Source organism: Somniosus microcephalus, unplaced genomic scaffold, assembly GCF_052327205.1.
Source record: "Somniosus microcephalus isolate GS21.2 unplaced genomic scaffold, FLI_Smic_1.0 unresolved_chr1, whole genome shotgun sequence".
NCBI lineage: Eukaryota > Metazoa > Chordata > Chondrichthyes > Squaliformes > Somniosidae > Somniosus > Somniosus microcephalus.
Genome location: NW_028225179.1, coordinates 167,746,097 through 167,770,310, shown reverse-complemented (window position 1 = coordinate 167,770,310; position 24,214 = coordinate 167,746,097). Strand labels below are relative to the sequence as shown.

At 49.6% G+C, this 24,214-nt stretch overlaps 1 long non-coding RNA gene across 1 annotated transcript; it reads left to right on the top strand.

Annotated features, from left to right (window-relative positions):
• The first annotated feature begins 2,980 nt into the window (after nt 1-2,980).
• LOC147096515 (uncharacterized) lies at nt 2,981-23,809 on the top strand. The gene is made up of 3 exons (XR_015074659.1): nt 2,981-3,137; nt 13,840-13,978; nt 23,669-23,809. It is a non-coding gene; the product is annotated as an uncharacterized LOC147096515 (long non-coding RNA).
• The last annotated feature ends 405 nt before the right edge of the window (nt 23,810-24,214 follow it).

Below are 24,214 nucleotides of genomic sequence, written 5' to 3'. Positions count from 1 at the left end.
ATAATGGCCCTGAAATCATGGTCTCCGTACCAACGACTTAGGCCTTGGTAGAGGCCCCGCAAGTTCCGTGTTTCCGTCTGCGCTGTGTATGCGCTGAATCCCCGGACTTGCAATCTATCAAGGTTTGCTACAGAATCGATAGAGTAAAGCTCTCTTTAAACCAGCCCATCAAAAACTCCCAGGGCAGGAACAACACGGGTTAGATACAGAGTGAAGCTCCCTCTACACTGTCCCATCAAACACTCCCAAGGCAGGTACTGCACGGGTTAGATACAGAGTAAAGCTCCCTCTATGCTGTCCCATCAAACACTCCCAAGGCAGGTACAGCACGGGTTAGATATAGAGTAATGCTCCCTCTACACTGTCCCATCAAACACTCCCAAGGCAGGTACCGCACGGGTTAGATACAGACAAAAAGCTCCCTCTACGCTGTCCCATCAAACATTCCCAAGGCAGGTGCTGCACGGGTTAGATATATATACTAATTCTCCCTCTACACTGTCCCATCAAACACTCCCAGGGCTATGGGGAGAGAACGTGGCAGTGGGGTTAGTTTGGGAATGATGCAGGGCTATGGGCAGAGAGTGGGGCAGAGGGATTAGTTTGGAATTGATGCAGGGCTATTGGGAAAGGTTTGGAATTGATGCAGGGCTATGGCGAGAGAGTGGGGCAGTGGGATTAGTTTGGGATTGATTCAGGGCTATGGGGGGAGAGCATGGCAGTGGGATTAGTTTGGGATCAAGACAGAGCTATGGGGGGAAAGCGAGGCAGTGGGATTAGTTTGGGATTGATACAGGGCTATGGGGAGAGAGCGGGGCAGTGGGATTAGATTGGGGATTGATACAGGGCTATGGGGAGTCAGCAGGGCAGTGGGATTAGTTTGGGGATTGATACAGGGTATGGGGAGAGAGCGGGGCAGTGGGATTAGTTTGGGATTGATACAGGGCTATGGGGAGAGAGCAGGGCAGTGGGATTAGTTTGGGATTGATACAGGGCTATGGGGAGAGAGCTGGGCACTGGGATTAGTTTGGGGATTGAAACAGGGCTATGGGGAGAGAGCAGGGCATTGGGATTAGTTTGGGATTGATACAGGGCTATCGGGAGTGAGCGGGGCACTGGGATTAGTTTGTGATTGATACAGGGCTATGGGGAGTGAGCGGGGCAGTGGGATTAGTTTGCGGATTGATACAGGGCTATGGTGAGAGAGCGGGGCAGTGGGATTAGTTTGGGGATTGATACAGGGCTATGGGGAGAGAGCGGGGCAGTGGGATTAGTTTGGGGATTGATACAGGGCTATGGGGAGAGAGCGGGGCAGTGTGATTAGTTTGCGGATTGATACAGGGCTATGGTGAGAGAGCGGGGCAGTGGGATTAGTTTGGGGATTGATACAGGGCTATGGGGAGAGAGCGGGGCAGTGGGATTAGTTTGCGGATTGATACAGGGCTATGGTGAGAGAGCGGGGCAGTGGGATTAGTTTGGGGATTGATACAGGGCTATGGGGAGAGAGCAGGGCAGTTTGATTAGTTTGGGGATTGATACAGGGCTATGGAGAGATCGGGGCAGTGGGATTAGTTTGAGATTGAAACAGGGCTATCGGGAGAGCGAGGCATTGGGAATAGTTTGGGATTGATACAGGGCTATTGGGAGAGATCGGGGCAGTGTGATTAGTTTGGGATTGATACAGTGTTATGGGGAGAGAGCGGGGCAGTGGGATTAGTTTGGGGATTGATGCAGGGCCATGGGGAGAGAGCGGGGCAGTGTGATTAGTTAGGGATTTATACAGGGCTTTGGGGAGAGACGGGGGCAGTGGGATTAGTTTGGGATTGATACAGGGCTATGGGGAGAGAGCGGGGCAGTTGGATTAGTTTGGGATTGATACAGGGCTATGGGAAGAGAGTGGGGCAGTGGGATTAGGTTAGGATTGATGTAGGGCTATGGGGGGAGAGCGGGGCAGTGGGTTTAGTTTTGGGGATTGATACAGGGCTATGGGGAGAGAGCGGGGCAGTGTGATTAGTTTGGGATTGATGCAGGGCTATGGGAAGAGAGTGGGGCAGTGGGATTAGGTTAGGATTGATGTAGGGCTATGGGGGGAGAGCGGGGCAGTGGGATTAGTTTGGGGATTGATACAGGGCTATGGGGAGAGAGCGGGGCAGTGGGATTAGTTTGGGGATTGATACAGGGCTATGGGGAGAGAGCGGGGCATTTTGATTAGTTTGGGATTGATACAGGGCTATGGGGAAGAGTGCGGGGCAGTGGGATTAGTTTGGGATTGATACAGGGCTATGGGGAGAGAGCGGGGCTGTGGGATTAGTTTGCGATTGATACAGGGCTATTGGGAGAGAGCGGGGCAGTGGGAATAGTTTGGGATTGATGCAGGGCTATTGGGAGAGATCGGGGCAGTGTGATTAGTTTGGGATTGATACAGGGCTATGGGGAGAGAGCGGGGCAGTGGGATTAGTTTGGGGATTGATACAGGGCTATGGGGAAAGAGCGGGGCAGTGGTCTTAGTTTGCGATTGATGCAGGGCTATGGGGAGAGAGCGGGGCAGTGTGATTAGTTAGGGATTGATACAGGGCTTTGGGGAGAGACGGGGGCAGTGGGATTAGTTTGGGATTGATGCAGGACTATGGGGAGAGAGCGGGGCAGTGGGATTGTTTTGGTGATTGATACAGGGCTATCGGGAGAGAGCGAGGCAGTGTCATTAGATTGGGATTGATACAGGGCTATCGGGAGAGATCGGGGCAGTGGGATTAGTTTCAGATTGATACAGGGCTATCGGGAGAGAGCGAGGCATTGGGAATAGTTTGGGATTGATACAGGGCTATCGGGAGAGGTCGGGGCAGTGTGATTAGTTTGGGATTGATACAGGGCTATGGGGTTTTGTATATTCCACATGTCCTGTGCTTGAAGTCTCTGACATTGGCCAGACATTGTTTAAGCATTTCATTGTCTTGGGCTGTTTACTATGAACACCTTTACCTGTTTCTGATCTACACAGGATGCAACTGATCAGAAAAACCTCCATTCAACAATGCGAATTCCTGTCTCTGCAAAGACATCATACTGTTCCACAATGCAGGAATGTCGCAAACAGCTTTTGATAGCTGCGATCAACTTTAACCATTCAAACCTTTCAGGTAAAGAAGCTTCTAGATTCCGAGCCACAAATTGAATCGTTTAAGACAAAAAGAATGTCACAGAAATGTGATTTATTGCTGTTATTTTACAATTTACAAATATACACACAATTTGTGTCACTGAATTATAAACAAAAAGCAGGCAAAGCTATGACTTAACAGAAATAAACACTAGTTTTTCTTCCTGGACAGCAAAACCAGTCAGACTGACTTGCAAATGTTTACTGATATGTTGACGTAAAGATTTATAATTTACCAATTTCGCTTCTAATGTTTTTCTCTCAAACATTCTCCACAATATTAATCCCTGCTCTTGTCACAAGGAGTGTTGAATTATTTTAGGTACTTTGCAATTAAAAGCAGGAAACAAACTTCATTATACTCACAAATTTTAATCTCCTATTTCAAACATTCAAACCAAATCGAATTGTACGTTATCACTTTAATCAAAGTATTTTCTGTGTCTCTCTCAATAAACAAAGAGTGGTTTCTTCTAAAGTAGCTTCCTGCAATTTTTATACATCATTACATAACTCTTGCTTCAATTAACACTCCACTAAATGTTTAAGAGGAAATCTATATTTACGTTATTCCTGCGACTTGTTAGGACTATCGAACGACAGACATTATAAAATGGTTTGTGTTTTTCCCCTTTCTTGGTTCTCTTCCTAAATGTCTTAATGGTATATTTTTAAAAAGTCATTAAAAAGTAATATGTAACTCCTACAAATCCTCCCCTACCTTCCCCCTCCTCAACACCATGGTTGCATGTTTGTGTAAAGCTACTCACTTCAGTCAATCACTCAAAATCAAATCTTGAGATATTTCAATTTGAAACATTTTAACCATTTCAGAGCTCTTTAAAAGCGTTTGGACTTCAAGACCTGGTTGAAACTTGTTTAGGTGAGGGGAAAATTGGCTTTTGCTTCAGTCTCTTCCAAAATCATGTTCGAAACTTAGGGGGAAAAAGTGTTTTTTACACTCATTTTTGGTGAAAAGTTCATTAAAAATCTTTAAATTCTTTCAAGTCTCACTGCAGCTTTGACAGAAGAAGTTGCTCCAAGTTTCTCCTTCCCCCTTCAATGCTGTCGTTAAACACCCGACAAAATAAAGTCTAATTCCAAACGGAGCTCCAATCAAAAAGTGAATAAAGTGGTTAAACTTCCGAAGAAGGCGGCGAGGTTATCTATCCCCAGCCTTGGCGATGAGTTGGGATCAGTTTTTGGAGATGTTGTTTCCTCTTTTTATGTTGCCGTTCCCTCCGTCTCTAAGACTCTGAGGTACAAACGGGGGCACAAACTATTTCCCTTTCTCGCAACATGATTTAAATAACCCTGGCTGATTTCCCTCTCTCTCTAACCCAGGGGTCACTGGACAATGATCAGGAGCAGGAACCCTGGCTGATTTCCCCTCTCTCTAACCCAGGGGACACTGGGCAGTGATCAGGAGCAGGAACCCTGGCTGATTTCACCTGTCTCTAACCCAGGGGACACTGGGCAGTGATCAGGAGCAGGAACCCTGGCTGATTTCCCCTCTCTCTAACCCAGGGGTCACTGGACAGTGATCAGGAGCAGGAACCCTGGCTGATTTCCCCTTTCTCTAACCCAGGTGTCACTGGACAGAGATCAGGAGCAGGAACCCTGGCTGATTTCCCCTCTCTCTAACCCAGGGGTCACTGGACAGTGATCAGGAGCAGGATCCCAGGCTGATTTCCACTCTCTCTAACCCAGGGTTCACTGGGCAGTGATCAGGAGCAGGAACCCTGGCTGATTTCCCTCTCTCTCTAACGCAGGGGTCACTGGGCAGTGATCAGGAGCAGGAACCCTGGCTGATTTCCCCTCTCTCTAACCCAGGGGTCACTGGACTGTGATCAGGAGCATGAACCCTGGCTGATTTCCCTCTCTCTCAAACCCAGGGATCACTGGGCAGTGATCAGGAGCTGGAACCCTGGCTGATTTCCCCTCTCTCTAACCCAGGGGTCACTGGATAGTGATCAGGAGCATGAACCCTGGCTGATTTCCCCTCTCTCTAACCCAGGGGTCACTGGACTGTGATCAGGAGCATGAACCCTGGCTGATTTCCCTCTCTCTCAAACCCAGGGATCACTGGGCAGTGTTCAGGAGCTGGAACCCTGGCTGATTTCCCCTCTCTCTAACCCAGGGGTCACTGGATAGTGATCAGGAGCAGGAACCCTGGCTGATTTCCCTCCCCCTCTAACCCAGGGGTCACTGGGCAGTGATCAGGAGCTGGAACCCTGGCTGATTTCCCCTCTCTCTAACCCAGGGATCTCTGGATAGTGATCAGGAGCAGGAACACTGGCAGATTTCCCCTCTCTAACCCAGGAGTCACTGGACAGTGATCAGGAGCATGAACCCTGGCTGATTTCCCCTCTCTCTCTAACCCAGGAGTCACTGGGCAGTGATCAGGAGCTGGAACCCTGGCTGATTTCCCCTCTCTCTAACCCAGGGATCTCTGGATAGTGATCAGGAGCAGGAACCCTGGCTGATTCCCCCTCTCTCTAAGCCAGGGGTCATTGGGCAGTGATCAGGAGCAGGTACCCTGGCTGATTTCCCCTCTCTCTAACCCAGGGGTCACTGGATAGTGATCAGGAGCATAAACCCTGGCTGATTTCCCCTCTCTCTAACCCAGGGGTCACTGGACAATGATCAGGAGCAGGAACCGTGGCTGATTTCCCCTCTCTCTAACTCAGGGGTCACTGGACAGTGATCAGGAGCAGGAACCCTGGCTGATTTCCCCTCTCTCAAACCCAGGGGTCACTGGACAGTGATCAGGAGCAGGAACCCTGGCTGAATTCCCCGCTCTCTAACCCAGTGGTCACTGGTCAGTGATCAGGAGCAGGAATCCTGGCTGATTTCCTCCTCTCTCTAACCCAGGAGTCACTGGGCAGTGATCAGGAGCAGGAACCCTGGCTGATTTCCCCTCTCTCTAACCCAGGGGTCACTGGGCAGTGATCAGGAACAGGAACCCTGGCTGATTTCCCCTCTCTCTAACCCAGGAGTCACTGGACAGTAATCAGGAGCAGGAACCCTGGCTGATTTCCCATCTCTCTCTAACCCATGGGTCACTGGACAGTGATCAGGAGCAGGAATCTTGGCTGATTTCCCCTCTCTCTAACACAGAGGTCACTGGATAGGGATCAGGAGCGGGATAAGCGTGGGATTGATCCGGGGCTATGGGGAGTGAGCGTGGCAGTGGGATTAGTTTGTGATTGATACAGGGCTAGAGGAGAGAGCTGGGCAGTGGGATTAGTTTGGGATTGATACAGGGCTATGGGGAGAGAGCGGTGCAGTGGGATTAGTTTGGATATAACACAGGGCTATGGGGAGAAAGCGGGGCAGTGGGCTTACGTTGGGGATTGATACAGGGCTATGGGGAGAGAGCGGGGCAGTGGGAATTGTTTGGATACAACACAGGGCTATGGGGAGAAAGCAGGGCAGTGGACTTACATTGTGGATTGATACAGGGCTATGGGGAGAGAGCGGGGCAGTGGGATTTGTTTGGGATTGATACAGGGCTATGCGGAGAAAGCGGGGCAGTGGGATTAATTTGGGGATTGATACAGGGCTATGGGGAGACGGGGCAGTGGGATTAGTTTGGATATAACACAGGGCTATGGGGAGAAAGCAGGCAGTGGGCTTACGTTGGGGATTGATACAGGGCTATGGGGAGAGAGCAGGGCAGTGGAAATAGTTTGTGATTGATACAGGGCTATGGGGAGAAAGCAGGGCAGTGGGATTAGTTTGGAGATTGATACAGGGCTATGGGGAGAGAGCGCGGCAGTGGGATTAGGTTGGGGACTGATACAGGGCTATGGGGAGAGAGCGGGGCAGTGGGATTAGGTTGGCGATTGATAAAGGGCTAACAGGAGAGAGCAGGGCAGTGGGATTTGTTTGGGACTGAGACAGAGGGTTGTCAAGTAGCTGTTCCCAGTTCACTTTGGACAGATCCTGCCTTATCATATTAAAATCGGCCTGTTGTTTGCTAAATTTCCCCACTGAACTCATTGTTAATCTGCTTTATCAAAACGTGCCTGGATCTCCTGGTATATTTCAATACTGAACCTCGGTAGATTAAATAAAAGTGTTACCGTGATTTGATTTAAATGCAGAGGAGGGATTCACATGCGGATGAATGTTGGTCTGCAGATATCTGGGTACACCTTAGAAAAATGAAGCAAATAAAAGACAATTAAAGTCTGTTCTGGGTATTCTTATTGAGATTTGAATGAATTTTAGGCCGTGAGACTCACTGTCTTATACACAGGAGTGAAGGATTACATCAAACAAAGATAATGGCCCTGAAATCATGGTCTCCGTACCAACGACTTAGGCCTTGGTAGAGGCCCCGCAAGTTCCGTGTTTCCGTCTGCGCTGTGTATGCGCTGAATCCCCGGACTTGCAATCTATCAAGGTTTGCTACAGAATCGATAGAGTAAAGCTCTCTTTAAACCAGCCCATCAAAAACTCCCAGGGCAGGAACAACACGGGTTAGATACAGAGTGAAGCTCCCTCTACACTGTCCCATCAAACACTCCCAAGGCAGGTACTGCACGGGTTAGATACAGAGTAAAGCTCCCTCTACGCTGTCCCATCAAACACTCCCAAGGCAGGTACAGCACGGGTTAGATATAGAGTAATGCTCCCTCTACACTGTCCCATCAAACACTCCCAAGGCAGGTACCGCACGGGTTAGATACAGACAAAAAGCTCCCTCTACGCTGTCCCATCAAACATTCCCAAGGCAGGTGCTGCACGGGTTAGATATATATAGTAATGCTCCCTCTACACTGTCCCATCAAACACTCCCAGGGCTATGGGGAGAGAACGTGGCAGTGGGGTTAGCTTGGGAATGATGCAGGGCTATGGGCAGAGAGTGGGGCAGAGGGATTAGTTTGGAATTGATGCAGGGCTATTGGGAAAAGTTTGGAATTGATGCAGGGCTATGGCGAGAGAGTGGGGCAGTGGGATTAGTTTGGGATTGATTCAGGGCTATGGGGGGAGAGCATGGCAGTGGGATTAGTTTGGGATCAAGACAGAGCTATGGGGGGAAAGCGAGGCAGTGGGATTAGTTTGGGATTGATACAGGGCTATGGGGAGAGAGCGGGGCAGTGGGATTAGATTGGGGATTGATACAGGGCTATGGGGAGTCAGCAGGGCAGTGGGATTAGTTTGGGGATTGATACAGGGTATGGGGAGAGAGCGGGGCAGTGGGATTAGTTTGGGGATTGATACAGGGCTATGGGGAGAGAGCAGGGCAGTGGGATTAGTTTGGGATTGATACAGGGCTATGGGGAGAGAGCAGGGCAGTGGGATTAGTTTGGGATTGATACAGGGCTATGGGGAGAGAGCTGGGCACTGGGATTAGTTTGGGGATTGAAACAGGGCTATGGGGAGAGAGCTGGGCACTGGGATTAGTTTGGGGATTGAAACAGGGCTATGGGGAGAGAGCAGGGCATTGGGATTAGTTTGGGATTGATACATTACTATGGGGAGAGAGTGGGGCTTTGGGATTAGTTTTGGATTGATACAGGGCTATCGGGAGTGAGCGGGGCACTGGGATTAGTTTGTGATTGATACAGGGCTATGGGGAGTGAGCGGGGCAGTGGGATTCGTTTGCGGATTGATACAGGGCTATGGTGAGAGAGCGGGGCAGTGGGATTAGTTTGGGGATTGATACAGGGCTATGGGGAGAGAGCGGGGCAGTTTGATTAGTTTGGGGATTGATACAGGGCTATGGAGAGATCGGGGCAGTGGGATTAGTTTGAGATTGAAACAGGGCTATCGGGAGAGCGAGGCATTGGGAATAGTTTGGGATTGATACAGGGCTATTGGGAGAGATCGGGGCAGTGTGATTAGTTTGGGATTGATACAGGGTTATGGGGAGAGAGCGGGGCAGTGGGATTAGTTTGGGGATTGATGCAGGGCCATGGGGAGAGAGCGGGGCAGTGTGATTAGTTAGGGATTGATACAGGGCTTTGGGGAGAGACGGGGGCAGTGGGATTAGTTTGGGATTGATACAGGGCTATGGGGAGAGAGCGGGGCAGTTGGATTAGTTTGGGATTGATACAGGGCTATGGGAAGAGAGTGGGGCAGTGGGATTAGGTTAGGATTGATGTAGGGCTATGGGGGGAGAGCGGGGTAGTGGGTTTAGTTTTGGGGATTGATACAGGGCTATGGGGAGAGAGCGGGGCAGTGTGATTAGTTTGGGATTGATGCAGGGCTATGGGAAGAGAGTGGGGCAGTGGGATTAGGTTAGGATTGATGTAGGGCTATGGGGGGAGAGCGGGGCAGTGGGATTAGTTTGGGGATTGATACAGGGCTATGGGGAGAGAGCGGGGCAGTGGGATTAGTTTGGGGATTGAAACGGCTATGGGGAGAGAGCGGGGCAGTGGGATTAGTTTGGGGATTGATACAGGGCTATGGGGAGAGAGCGGGGCATTTTGATTAGTTTGGGATTGATACAGGGCTATGGGGAAGAGTGCGGGGCAGTGGGATTAGTTTGGGATTGATACAGGGCTATGGGGAGAGAGCGAGGCTGTGGGATTAGTTTGCGATTGATACAGGGCTATTGGGAGAGAGCGGGGCAGTGGGAATAGTTTGGGATTGATGCAGGGCTATTGGGAGAGCTCGGGGCAGTGTGATTAGTTTGGGATTGATACAGGGCTATGGGGAGAGAGCGGTGCAGTGGGATTAGTTTGGATATAACACAGGGCTATGGGGAGAAAGCGGGGCAGTGGGCTTACGTTGGGGATTGATACAGGGCTATGGGGAGAGAGCGGGGCAGTGGGAATTGTTTGGATACAACACAGGGCTATGGGGAGAAAGCAGGGCAGTGGACTTACGTTGTGGATTGATACAGGGCTATGGGGAGAGAGCGGGGCAGTGGGATTTGTTTGGGATTGATACAGGGCTATGGGGAGAAAGCGGGGCAGTGGGATTAATTTGGGGATTGATACAGGGCTATGGGGAGACGGGGCAGTGGGATTAGTTTGGATATAACACAGGGCTATGGGGAGAAAGCAGGCAGTGGGCTTACGTTGGGGATTGATACAGGGCTATGGGGAGAGAGCAGGGCAGTGGAAATAGTTTGTGATTGATACAGGGCTATGGGGAGAAAGCAGGGCAGTGGGATTAGTTTGGAGATTGATACAGGGCTATGGGGAGAGAGCGCAGCAGTGGGATTAGGTTGGGGACTGATACAGGGCTATGGGGAGAGAGCGGGGCAGTGGGATTAGGTTGGCGATTGATAAAGGGCTAACAGGAGAGAGCAGGGCAGTGGGATTTGTTTGGGACTGAGACAGAGGGTTGTCAAGTAGCTGTTCCCAGTTCACTTTGGACAGATCCTGCCTTATCATATTAAAATCGGCCTGTTGTTTGCTAAATTTCCCCACTGAACTCATTGTTAATCTGCTTTATCAAAACGTGCCTGGATCTCCTGGTATATTTCAATACTGAACCTCGGTAGATTAAATAAAAGTGTTACCGTGATTTGATTTAAATGCAGAGGAGGGATTCACATGCGGATGAATGTTGGTCTGCAGATATCTGGGTACACCTTAGAAAAATGAAGCAAATAAAAGACAATTAAAGTCTGTTCTGGTTATTCTTACTGAGATTTGAATGAATTTTAGGCCGTGAGACTCACTGTCTTATACACAGGAGTGAAGGATTACATCAAACAAAGATAATGGCCCTGAAATCATGGTCTCCGTACCAACGACTTAGGCCTTGGTAGAGGCCCCGCAAGTTCCGTGTTTCCGTCTGCGCTGTGTATGCGCTGAATCCCCGGACTTGCAATCTATCAAGGTTTGCTACAGAATCGATAGAGTAAAGCTCTCTTTAAACCAGCCCATCAAAAACTCCCAGGGCAGGAACAACACGGGTTAGATACAGAGTGAAGCTCCCTCTACACTGTCCCATCAAACACTCCCAAGGCAGGTACTGCACGGGTTAGATACAGAGTAAAGCTCCCTCTACGCTGTCCCATCAAACACTCCCAAGGCAGGTACAGCACGGGTTAGATATAGAGTAATGCTCCCTCTACACTGTCCCATCAAACACTCCCAAGGCAGGTACCGCACGGGTTAGATACAGACAAAAAGCTCCCTCTACACTGTCCCATCAAACATTCCCAAGGCAGGTGCTGCACAAGTTAGATATATATAGTAATGCTCCCTCTACACTGTCCCATCAAACACTGCCAGGGCTATGGGGAGAGAACGTGGCAGTGGGGTTAGTTTGGGAATGATGCAGGGCTATGGGCAGAGAGTGGGGCAGAGGGATTAGTTTGGAATTGATGCAGGGCTATTGGGAAAAGTTTGGAATTGATGCAGGGCTATGGCGAGAGAGTGGGGCAGTGGGATTAGTTTGGGATTGATTCAGGGCTATGGGGGGAGAGCATGGCAGTGGGATTAGTTTGGGATCAAGACAGAGCTATGGGGGGAAAGCGAGGCAGTGGGATTAGTTTGGGATTGATACAGGGCTATGGGGAGAGAGCGGGGCAGTGGGATTAGATTGGGGATTGATACAGGGCTATGGGGAGTCAGCAGGGCAGTGGGATTAGTTTGGGGATTGATACAGGGTATGGGGAGAGAGCGGGGCAGTGGGATTAGTTTGGGATTGATACAGGGCTATGGGGAGAGAGCAGGGCAGTGGGATTAGTTTGGGATTGATACAGGGCTATGGGGAGAGAGCTGGGCACTGGGATTAGTTTGGGGATTGAAACAGGGCTATGGGGAGAGAGCAGGGCATTGGGATTAGTTTGGGATTGATACAGGGCTATCGGGAGTGAGCGGGGCACTGGGATTAGTTTGTGATTGATACAGGGCTATGGGGAGTGAGCGGGGCAGTGGGATTAGTTTGCGGATTGATACAGGGCTATGGTGAGAGAGCGGGGCAGTGGGATTAGTTTGGGGATTGATACAGGGCTATGGGGAGAGAGCGGGGCAGTGGGATTAGTTTGGGGATTGATACAGGGCTATGGGGAGAGAGCGGGGCAGTGTGATTAGTTTGCGGATTGATACAGGGCTATGGTGAGAGAGCGGGGCAGTGGGATTAGTTTGGGGATTGATACAGGGCTATGGGGAGAGAGCGGGGCAGTGGGATTAGTTTGCGGATTGATACAGGGCTATGGTGAGAGAGCGGGGCAGTGGGATTAGTTTGGGGATTGATACAGGGCTATGGGGAGAGAGCAGGGCAGTTTGATTAGTTTGGGGATTGATACAGGGCTATGGAGAGATCGGGGCAGTGGGATTAGTTTGAGATTGAAACAGGGCTATCGGGAGAGCGAGGCATTGGGAATAGTTTGGGATTGATACAGGGCTATTGGGAGAGATCGGGGCAGTGTGATTAGTTTGGGATTGATACAGTGTTATGGGGAGAGAGCGGGGCAGTGGGATTAGTTTGGGGATTGATGCAGGGCCATGGGGAGAGAGCGGGGCAGTGTGATTAGTTAGGGATTTATACAGGGCTTTGGGGAGAGACGGGGGCAGTGGGATTAGTTTGGGATTGATACAGGGCTATGGGGAGAGAGCGGGGCAGTTGGATTAGTTTGGGATTGATACAGGGCTATGGGAAGAGAGTGGGGCAGTGGGATTAGGTTAGGATTGATGTAGGGCTATGGGGGGAGAGCGGGGCAGTGGGTTTAGTTTTGGGGATTGATACAGGGCTATGGGGAGAGAGCGGGGCAGTGTGATTAGTTTGGGATTGATGCAGGGCTATGGGAAGAGAGTGGGGCAGTGGGATTAGGTTAGGATTGATGTAGGGCTATGGGGGGAGAGCGGGGCAGTGGGATTAGTTTGGGGATTGATACAGGGCTATGGGGAGAGAGCGGGGCAGTGGGATTAGTTTGGGGATTGATACAGGGCTATGGGGAGAGAGCGGGGCATTTTGATTAGTTTGGGATTGATACAGGGCTATGGGGAAGAGTGCGGGGCAGTGGGATTAGTTTGGGATTGATACAGGGCTATGGGGAGAGAGCGGGGCTGTGGGATTAGTTTGCGATTGATACAGGGCTATTGGGAGAGAGCGGGGCAGTGGGAATAGTTTGGGATTGATGCAGGGCTATTGGGAGAGATCAGGGCAGTGTGATTAGTTTGGGATTGATACAGGGCTATGGGGAGAGAGCGGGGCAGTGGGATTAGTTTGGGGATTGATACAGGGCTATGGGGAAAGAGCGGGGCAGTGGTCTTAGTTTGCGATTGATGCAGGGCTATGGGGAGAGAGCGGGGCAGTGTGATTAGTTAGGGATTGATACAGGGCTTTGGGGAGAGACGGGGGCAGTGGGATTAGTTTGGGATTGATGCAGGACTATGGGGAGAGAGCGGGGCAGTGGGATTGTTTTGGTGATTGATACAGGGCTATTGGGAGAGAGCGAGGCAGTGTCATTAGATTGGGATTGATACAGGGCTATCGGGAGAGATCGGGGCAGTGGGATTAGTTTCAGATTGATACAGGGCTATCGGGAGAGAGCGAGGCATTTGGAATAGTTTGGGATTGATACAGGGCTATCGGGAGAGGTCGGGGCAGTGTGATTAGTTTGGGATTGATACAGGGCTATGGGGTTTTGTATATTCCACATGTCCTGTGCTTGAAGTCTCTGACATTGGCCAGACATTGTTTAAGCATTTCATTGTCTTGGGCTGTTTACTATGAACACCTTTACCTGTTTCTGATCTACACAGGATGCAACTGATCAGAAAAACCTCCATTCAACAATGCGAATTCCTGTCTCTGCAAAGACATCATACTGTTCCACAATGCAGGAATGTCGCAAACAGCTTTTGATAGCTGCGATCAACTTTAACCATTCAAACCTTTCAGGTAAAGAAGCTTCTAGATTCCGAGCCACAAATTGAATCGTTTAAGACAAAAAGAATGTCACAGAAATGTGATTTATTGCTGTTATTTTACAATTTACAAATATACACACAATTTGTGTCACTGAATTATAAACAAAAAGCAGGCAAAGCTATGACTTAACAGAAATAAACACTAGTTTTTCTTCCTGGACAGCAAAACCAGTCAGACTGACTTGCAAATGTTTACTGATATGTTGACGTAAAGATTTATAATTTACCAATTTCGCTTCTAATGTTTTTCTCTCAAACATTCTCCACAATATTAATCCCTGCTCTTGTCACAAGGAGTGTTGAATTATTTTAGGTACTTTGCAATTAAAAGCAGGAAACAAACTTCATTATACTCACAAATTTTAATCTCCTATTTCAAACATTCAAACCAAATCGAATTGTACGTTATCACTTTAATCAAAGTATTTTCTGTGTCTCTCTCAATAAACAAAGAGTGGTTTCTTCTAAAGTAGCTTCCTGCAATTTTTATACATCATTACATAACTCTTGCTTCAATTAACACTCCACTAAATGTTTAAGAGGAAATCTATATTTACGTTATTCCTGCGACTTGTTAGGACTATCGAACGACAGACATTATAAAATGGTTTGTGTTTTTCCCCTTTCTTGGTTCTCTTCCTAAATGTCTTAATGGTATATTTTTAAAAAGTCATTAAAAAGTAATATGTAACTCCTACAAATCCTCCCCTACCTTCCCCCTCCTCAACACCATGGTTGCATGTTTGTGTAAAGCTACTCACTTCAGTCAATCACTCAAAATCAAATCTTGAGATATTTCAATTTGAAACATTTTAACCATTTCAGAGCTCTTTAAAAGCGTTTGGACTTCAAGACCTGGTTGAAACTTGTTTAGGTGAGGGGAAAATTGGCTTTTGCTTCAGTCTCTTCCAAAATCATGTTCGAAACTTAGGGGGAAAAAGTGTTTTTTACACTCATTTTTGGTGAAAAGTTCATTAAAAATCTTTAAATTCTTTCAAGTCTCACTGCAGCTTTGACAGAAGAAGTTGCTCCAAGTTTCTCCTTCCCCCTTCAATGCTGTCGTTAAACATCCGACAAAATAAAGTCTAATTCCAAACGGAGCTCCAATCAAAAAGTGAATAAAGTGGTTAAACTTCCGAAGAAGGCGGTGAGGTTATCTATCCCCAGCCTTGGCGATGAGTTGGGATCAGTTTTTGGAGATGTTGTTTCCTCTTTTTATGTTGCCGTTCCCTCCGTCTCTAAGACTCTGAGGTACAAACGGGGGCACAAACTATTTCCCTTTCTCGCAACATGATTTAAATAACCCTGGCTGATTTCCCTCTCTCTCTAACCCAGGGGTCACTGGACAATGATCAGGAGCAGGAACCCTGGCTGATTTCCCCTCTCTCTAACCCAGGGGACACTGGGCAGTGATCAGGAGCAGGAACCCTGGCTGATTTCACCTGTCTCTAACCCAGGGGACACTGGGCAGTGATCAGGAGCAGGAACCCTGGCTGATTTCCCCTCTCTCTAACCCAGGTGTCACTGGACAGAGATCAGGAGCAGGAACCCTGGCTGATTTCCCCTCTCTCTAACCCAGGGGTCACTGGACAGTGATCAGGAGCAGGATCCCAGGCTGATTTCCACTCTCTCTAACCCAGGGTTCACTGGGCAGTGATCAGGAGCAGGAACCCTGGCTGATTTCCCTCTCTCTCTAACGCAGGGGTCACTGGGCAGTGATCAGGAGCAGGAACCCTGGCTGATTTCCCCTCTCTCTAACCCAGGGGTCACTGGACTGTGATCAGGAGCATGAACCCTGGCTGATTTCCCTCTCTCTCAAACCCAGGGATCACTGGGCAGTGATCAGGAGCTGGAACCCTGGCTGATTTCCCCTCTCTCTAACCCAGGGGTCACTGGATAGTGATCAGGAGCAGGAACCCTGGCTGATTTCCCTCCCCCTCTAACCCAGGGGTCACTGGGCAGTGATCAGGAGCTGGAACCCTGGCTGATTTCCCCTCTCTCTAACCCAGGGATCTCTGGATAGTGATCAGGAGCAGGAACACTGGCAGATTTCCCCTCTCTAACCCAGGAGTCACTGGACAGTGATCAGGAGCATGAACCCTGGCTGATTTCCCCTCTCTCTCTAACCCAGGAGTCACTGGGCAGTGATCAGGAGCTGGAACCCTGGCTGATTTCCCCTCTCTCTAACCCAGGGATCTCTGGATAGTGATCAGGAGCAGGAACCCTGGCTGATTCCCCCTCTCTCTAAGCCAGGGGTCATTGGGCAGTGATCAGGAGCAGGTACCCTGGCTGATTTCCCCTCTCTCTAACCCAGGGGTCACTGGATAGTGATCAGGAGCATAAACCCTGGCTGATTTCCCCTCTCTCTAACCCAGGGGTCACTGGACAATGATCAGGAGCAGGAACCGTGGCTGATTTCCCCTCTCTCTAACTCAGGGGTCACTGGACAGTGATCAGGAGCAGGAACCCTGGCTGATTTCCCCTCTCTCTAACCCAGGGGTCACTGGACAGTGATCAGGAGCAGGAACCCTGGCTGAATTCCCCGCTCTCTAACCCAGTGGTCACTGGTCAGTGATCAGGAGCAGGAATCCTGGCTGATTTCCTCCTCTCTCTAACCCAGGAGTCACTGGGCAGTGATCAGGAGCAGGAACCCTGGCTGATTTCCCCTCTCTCTAACCCAGAGGTCACTGGGCAGTGATCAGGAACAGGAACCCTGGCTGATTTCCCCTCTCTCTAACCCAGGAGTCACTGGACAGTAATCAGGAGCAGGAACCCTGGCTGATTTCCCATCTCTCTGTAACCCATGGGTCACTGGACAGTGATCAGGAGCAGGAATCTTGGCTGATTTCCCCTCTCTCTAACACAGAGGTCACTGGATAGGGATCAGGAGCGGGATAAGCGTGGGATTGATCCGGGGCTATGGGGAGTGAGCGTGGCAGTGGGATTAGTTTGTGATTGATACAGGGCTAGAGGAGAGAGATGGGCAGTGGGATTAGTTTGGGATTGATACAGGGCTATGGGGAGAGAGCGGTGCAGTGGGATTAGTTTGGATATAACACAGGGCTATGGGGAGAAAGCGGGGCAGTGGGCTTACGTTGGGGATTGATACAGGGCTATGGGGAGAGAGCGGGGCAGTGGGAATTGTTTGGATACAACACAGGGCTATGGGGAGAAAGCAGGGCAGTGGACTTACGTTGTGGATTGATACAGGGCTATGGGGAGAGAGCGGGGCAGTGGGATTTGTTTGGGATTGATACAGGGCTATGCGGAGAAAGCGGGGCAGTGGGATTAATTTGGGGATTGATACAGGGCTATGGGGAGATGGGGCAGTGGGATTAGTTTGGATATAACACAGGGCTATGGGGAGAAAGCAGGCAGTGGGCTTACGTTGGGGATTGATACAGGGCTATGGGGAGAGAGCAGGGCAGTGGAAATAGTTTGTGATTGATACAGGGCTATGGGGAGAAAGCAGGGCAGTGGGATTAGTTTGGAGATTGATACACGGCTATGGGGAGAGAGCGCGGCGGTGGGATTAGGTTGGGGACTGATACAGGGCTATGGGGAGAGAGCGGGGCAGTGGGATTGGGTTGGCGATTGATAAAGGGCTAACAGGAGAGAGCAGGGCAGTGGGATTTGTTTGGGACTGAGACAGAGGGTTGTCAAGTAGCTGTTCCCAGTTCACTTTGGACAGATCCTGCCTTATTATATTAAAATCGGCCTGTTGTTTGCTAAATTTCCCCACTGAACTCATTGTTAATCTGCTTTATCAAAACGTGCCTGGATCTCCTGGTATATTTCAATACTGAACCTCGGTAGATTAAATAAAAGTGTTACCGTGATTTGATTTAAATGCAGAGGAGGGATTCACATGCGGATGAATGTTGGTCTGCAGATATCTGGGTACACCTTAGAAAAATGAAGCAAATAAAAGACAATTAAAGTCTGTTCTGGTTATTCTTACTGAGATTTGAATGAATTTTAGGCCGTGAGACTCACTGTCTTATACACAGGAGTGAAGGATTACATCAAACAAAGATAATGGCCCTGAAATCATGGTCTCCGTACCAACGACTTAGGCCTTGGTAGAGGCCCCGCAAGTTCCGTGTTTCCGTCTGCGCTGTGTATGCGCTGAATCCCCGGACTTGCAATCTATCAAGGTTTGCTACAGAATCGATAGAGTATAGCTCTCTTTAAACCAGCCCATCAAAAACTCCCAGGGCAGGAACAACACGGGTTAGATACAGAGTGAAGCTCCCTCTACACTGTCCCATCAAACACTCCCAAGGCAGGTACTGCACGGGTTAGATACAGAGTAAAGCTCCCTCTACGCTGTCCCATCAAACACTCCCAAGGCAGGTACAGCACGGGTTAGATATAGAGTAATGCTCCCTCTACACTGTCCCATCAAACACTCCCAAGGCAGCTACAGCACGGGTTAGATACAGACAAAAAGCTCCCTCTACACTGTCCCATCAAACACTCCCAAGGCAGGTACAGCACAGGTTAGATACAGAGTAAATGCTCCCTCTACACTGTCCCATCAAACACTCCCAAGGCAGGTACCGCACGGGTTAGATACAGACAAAAAGCTCCCTCTACACTGTCCCATCAAACACTCCCAAGGCAGGTGCTGCACGGGTTAGATATATATAGTAATGCTCCCTCTACACTGTCCTATCAAACACTCCCAGGGCTATGGGGAGAGAACGTGGCAGTGGGGTTAGTTTGGGAATGATGCAGGGCTATGGGCAGAGAGTGGGGCAGAGGGATTAGTTTGGAATAGATGCAGGGCTATTGGGAATAGTTTGGGATTGATGCAGGGCTATGGGGAGAGAGTGGGGCAGTGGGATTAGTTTGGGATTGATTCAGGGCTATGGGGAGAGAGCGGGGCAGTGGGATTAGATTGGGGATTGATACAGGGCTATGGGGAGTCAGCAGGGCAGTGGGATTAGTTTGGGGATTGATACAGGGTATGGGGAGAGAGCGGGGCAGTGGGATTAGTTTGGGGATTGATACAGGGCTATGGGGAGAGAGCATGGCAGTGGGATTAGTTTGGCGATTGATACAGGGCTATGGAGAGAGAGCGGGGCAGTGGGATTAGTTTGGGGATTGATACAGGGCTATGGGGAGAGAGCACGGCAGTGGGATTAGTTTGGGATTGATACAGGGCTATGGGGAGAGAGCGGGGCAGTGGGATTAGTTTGGGATTGATACAGGGCTATGGGGAGAGTGCGGGGCAGTGGGATTAGTTTGGGATTGATACAGGGCTATGGGGAGAGAGCGGGGCAGTTGGATTAGTTTGGGATTGATAAAGGGCTATGGGGAGAGAGCGGGACAGTGGGATTAGTTTTGGGGATTGATACAGGGCTATGGGGAGAGAGCGGGGCAGTGCGATTAGTTTGGGATTGATGCAGGACTATGGGAAGAGAGCGGGGCAATGGGATTAGTTTAGGGTTGATGTAGGGCTATGGGGGGAGAGCGGGGCAGTGGGATTAGTTTGGGGATTGATACAGGGCTATGGGGAGAGAGCGGGGCAGTGGAATTAGTTTGGGGATTGAAACAGGGCTATGGGGAGAGAGCGGGGCAGTGGGATTAGTTTGGGGATTGAAACAGGGCTATGGGGAGAGTGCGGGGCAGTGGGATTAGTTTGGGATTGATACAGGGCTATGGGGAGAGAGCGGGGCTGTGGGAATCGTTTGCGATTGATACAGGGCTATTGGGAGAGAGTGGGGCAGTGGGAATAGTTTGGGATTGATACATGGCTATGGGGAGAGAGCGGAGCAGTGAGAATAGTTTAGGGATGGATACAGGGCTACGGGGAGAGTGCGGGTCAGTGGGATTAGTTTGATGATTGATACAGGGCTATCGAGAGATCGGGGCAGTGGGATTAGTTTGAGATTGAAACAGGGTTATGGGGGGAGAGCGGGGCAGTGGGATTAGTTTGGGGATTGATACAGGGCTATGGGGAGAGAGCGGGGCAGTGGGAATAGTTTAGGGATGGATACAGGGCTACGGGGAGAGTGCGGGTCAGTGGGATTAGTTTGATGATTGATACAGGGCTATCGAGAGATCGGGGCAGTGGGATTAGTTTGAGATTGAAACAGGGCTATCGGGAGAGCGAGGCATTGGGAATAGTTTGGGATTGATACAGGGCTATTGGGAGAGATCGGGGCAGTGTGATTAGTTTGGGATTGATACAGGGTTATGGGGAGAGAGCGGGGCAGTGGGATTAGTTTGGGATTGATACAGGGCTATGGGGAGAGAGTGGGGCTGTGGGATTAGTTTGCGATTGATACAGGGCTATTGGGAGAGAGCGGGGCAGTGGGAATAGTTTGGGATTGATGCAGGGCTATTGGGAGAGATCGGGGCAGTGTGATTAGTTTGGGATTGATACAGGGCTATGGGGAGAGAGCGGGGCAGTGGGATTAGTTTGGGGATTGATACAGGGCTATGGGGAAAGAGCGGGGAAGTGGTATTAGTTTGGGATTGATGCAGGACTATGGGGAGAGAGCGGGGCAGTGGGATTGTTTTGGTGATTGATACAGGGCTATCGGGAGAGAGCGAGGCAGTGTCATTAGATTGGGATTGATACAGGGCTATCGGGAGAGATCGGGGCAGTGGGAATGGTTTGGGATTGATACAGGGCTATCGGGAGAGATCGGGGCAGTGTGATTAGTTTGGGATTGATTCAGGGCTATGGGGGGAGAGCAGGGCAGTGGGATTAGTTTGGGATCAAGACAGAGCTATGGGGGGAAAGCGAGGCAGTGGGCTTACGTTGGGGATTGATACAGGGCTAACAGGAGAGAGCAGGGCAGTGGGATTTGTTTGGGACTGAGACAGAGGGTTGTCAAGTAGCTGTTCCCAGTTCACTTTGGACAGATCCTGCCTTATCATATTAAAATCGGCCTGTTGTTTGCTAAATTTCCCCACTGAACTCATTGTTAATCTGCTTTATCAAAACGTGCCTGGATCTCCTGGTATATTTCAATACTGAACCTCGGTAGATTAAATAAAAGTGTTACCGTGATTTGATTTAAATGCAGAGGAGGGATTCACATGCGGATGAATGTTGGTCTGCAGATATCTGGGTACACCTTAGAAAAATGAAGCAAATAAAAGACAATTAAAGTCTGTTCTGGGTATTCTTACTGAGATTTGAATGAATTTTAGGCGGTGAGACTCACTGTCTTATACACAGGAGTGAATGATTACATCAAACAAAGATAATGGCCCTGAAATCATGGTCTCCGTACCAACGACTTAGGCCTTGGTAGAGGCCCCGCAAGTTCCATGTTTCCGTCTGCGCTGCGTATGCGCTGAATCCCCGGACTTGCAATCTAGCAAGGTTTGCTACAGAATCGATAGAGTAAAGCTCTCTTTAAACCAGCCCATCAAAAACTCCCAGGGCAGGAACAACACGGGTTAGATACAGAGTGAAGCTCCCTCTACACTGTCCCATCAAACACTCCCAAGGCAGGTACTGCACGTGTTAGATACAGAGTAAAGCTCCCTCTACGCTGTCCCATCAAACACTCCCAAGGCAGGTACAGCACGGGTTAGATATAGAGTAATGCTCCCTCTACACTGTCCCATCAAACACTCCCAAGGCAGGTACCGCACGGGTTAGATACAGACAAAAAGCTCCCTCTACGCTGTCCCATCAAACACTCCCAGGGCTATGGGGAGAGAACGTGGCAGTGGGGTTAGTTTGGGAATGATGCAGGGCTATGGGCAGAGAGTGGGGCAGAGAGATTAGTTTGGAATTGATGCAGGGCTATTGGGAAAAGTTTGGGATTGATGCAGGGCTATGGCGAGAGAGTGGGGCAGTGGGATTAGTTTGGGATTGATTCAGGGCTATGGGGGGAGAGCAGGGCAGTGGGATTAGTTTGGGATCAAGACAGAGCTATGGGGGGAAAGCGAGGCAGTGGGATTAGTTTGGGATTGATACAGGGCTATGGGGAGAGAGCGGGGCAGTGGGATTAGATTGGGGATTGATACAGGGCTATGGGGAGTCAGCAGGGCAGTGGGATTAGTTTGGGGATTGATACAGGGTATGGGGAGAGAGCGGGGCAGTGGGATTAGTTTGGGGATTGATACAGGGCTATGGGGAGAGAGCAGAGCAGTGGGATTAGTTTGGGGATTGATACAGGGCTATGGGGAGAGAGCGGGGCAGTGGGATTAGTTTGGGGATTGATACAGGGCTATGGGGAGAGAGCAGGGCAGTGGGATTAGTTTGGGATTGATACAGGGCTATGGGGAGAGAGCAGGGCAGTGGGATTAGTTTGGGATTGATACAGGGCTATGGGGAGAGAGCGGGGCAGTGGGATTAGTTTGGGATTGATACAGGGCTATGGGGAGAGAGCGGGGCAGTGGGATTAGTTTGGGGATTGAAACAGGGCTATGGGGGGAGAGCGGGGCATTGGGATTAGTTTGGGATTGATACAGGGCTATCGGGAGTGAGCGGGGCACTGGGATTAGTTTGGGATTGATACAGGGCTATGGGGAGTGAGCGGGGCAGTGGGATTAGTTTGCGGATTGATACAGGGCTATGGGGAGAGAGCGGGGCAGTGGGATTAGTTTGGGGATTGATACGGGGCTATGGGGAGAGAGCGGGGCAGTTTGATTAGTTTGGGGATTGATACAGGGCTATGGAGAGAGCGGGGCAGTGGGATTAGTTTGGGATTGATACAGGGCTATGGGGAGAGAGCGGGGCAGTGGGATTAGTTTGGGATTTGATACAGGGCTATGGGGAGAGAGCTGGGCAGTGGGATTAGTTTGGGTTTGATACAGGGCTATGGGGAGAGAGCGGGGCAGTGTGATTAGTTTGGGATTGATACAGGACTATGGGAAGAGAGCGCGGCAGTGGGATTAGTTTAGGATTGATGTAGGGCTATGGGGGGAGAGCGGGGCAGTGGGATTAGTTTGGGATTGATACAGGGCTATGGGGAGAGAGCGGGGCAGTTGGATTAGTTTGGGATTGATAAAGGGCTATGGGGAGAGAGCGGGACAGTGGGATTAGTTTTGGGGATTGATACAGGGCTATGGGGAGAGAGCGGGGCAGTGTGATTAGTTTGGGATTGATGCAGGACTATGGGAAGAGAGCGGGGCAATGGGATTAGTTTAGGGTTGATGCAGGGCTATGGGGGGAGAGCGGGGCAGTGGGATTAGTTTGGGGATTGATACAGGGCTATGGGGAGAGAGCGGGGCAGTGGGATTAGTTTGGGGATTGAAACAGGGCTATGGGGAGAGAGCGGGGCAGTGGGATTAGTTTGGGGATTGAAACAGGGCTATGGGGAGAGTGCGGGGCAGTGGGATTGTTTTGGTGATTGATACAGGGCTATCGGGAGAGAGCGAGGCAGTGTCATTAGATTGGGATTGATACAGGGCTATCGGGAGAGATCGGGGCAGTGGGATTAGTTTCAGATTGATACAGGGCTATCGGGAGAGAGCGAGGCATTGGGAATAGTTTGGGATTGATACAGGGCTATCGGGAGAGGTCGGGGCAGTGTGATTAGTTTGGGATTGATACAGGGCTATGGGGTTTTGTATATTCCACATGTCCTGTGCTTGAAGTCTCTGACATTGGCCAGACATTGTTTAAGCATTTCATTGTCTTGGGCTGTTTACTATGAACACCTTTACCTGTTTCTGATCTACACAGGATGCAACTGATCAGAAAAACCTCCATTCAACAATGCGAATTCCTGTCCCTGCAAAGACATCATACTGTTCCACAATGCAGGAATGTCGCAAACAGCTTTTGATAGCTGCGATCAACTTTAACCATTCAAACCTTTCAGGTAAAGAAGCTTCTAGATTCCGAGCCACAAATTGAATCGTTCAAGACAGAAAGAATGTCACAGAAATGTGATTTATTGCTGTTATTTTACAATTTACAAATATACACACAATTTGTGTCACTGAATTATAAACAAAAAGCAGGCAAAGCTATGACTTAACAGAAATAAACACTAGTTTTTCTTCCTGGACAGCAAAACCAGTCAGACTGAATTGCAAATGTTTACTGATATGTTGACGTAAAGATTTATAATTTACCAATTTCGCTTCTAATGTTTTTCTCTCAAACATTCTCCACAATATTAATCCCTGCTCTTGTCACAAGGAGTGTTGAATTATTTTAGGTACTTTGCAATTTAAAGCAGGAAACAAACTTCATTATACTCACAAATTTTAATCTCCTATTTCA